Genomic DNA, 847 nt, shown 5'->3' on the forward strand with positions numbered 1-847 from the left:
CTTCCACACATATGTGCTCCATTTTTTAGAGCATTGCACTTCACTGATGCTGGAGAGACATACGTTTGCATGTTATGTACATGGACTTACACCTCATATTGTTGGTTTGATCTAGGAAAGTGTCTACGTTGTACCTTTCCTATAGTCAAACTAATCGTCACCTAACGGAAGTATCTCGGTTCACAACCTTCTCTTCTGTTTGCAGTACTTTTTCTGCATGAAAGTGGTTGTGCACAAGTACTCGCTAAGTTTTACGTGGTGCTGACAGATAAGAGGAATCTAACCAGCTTTACAAAAATGTTAGGTCCCACCGAGATTTGAACTCGAATCGCTGGATTCAGAGTCCAGAGTGCTAACCATTACACCATGGGACCGACGAACAGACAACTACTCCAAAATCTGTAAAACAATTCAGTTAATATTCAACGATGTACTTTTCGTACATATAACATTGAGAAAAATATCGCTTAATTAATAGAATACCGTTGAGCTTGTATCTTCTGCCGAATTGACAGAAGGTGACGACGATGAAACTTGTGGGAACGTCGTATCAATACAGCATCGGGATTCGTCTGATAACTCAGAATTTCTTATTAGTGATTACACTTCTCCATTACTACACTGTGTGACCATAGTATACACTCACAAACTTGTTATTTATTAATCGTAATTGTGAAGTATAATCTCAGGGGCTATAATATTATAATAGTTATTTTTTCAGAACTGCCAAATGCTCTGCAAACTTCGACAGCAAATCGTGCGATGGGAAGACTTCGTTCTCGTTATCATTTTGAAAATTTTTTGAGAAAGTGATGGCTTATAGAATCACCTGAGCAACAATAATATC

The 847-nt window shown here is 38.0% G+C and overlaps 1 non-coding gene across 1 annotated transcript; it reads right to left on the reverse strand.

Annotated features, from left to right (window-relative positions):
* Nucleotides 1–302: 302 nt before the first annotated feature.
* Nucleotides 303–374, reverse strand: Trnaq-cug. Its single transcript has one exon. It is a non-coding gene; the product is annotated as a tRNA-Gln (tRNA).
* Between the last annotated feature and the right edge of the window lie 473 nt (nucleotides 375–847).

This window comes from Schistocerca americana, chromosome 2 (genome assembly GCF_021461395.2).
Source record: "Schistocerca americana isolate TAMUIC-IGC-003095 chromosome 2, iqSchAmer2.1, whole genome shotgun sequence".
Taxonomy (NCBI): Eukaryota; Metazoa; Arthropoda; class Insecta; order Orthoptera; family Acrididae; genus Schistocerca; species Schistocerca americana.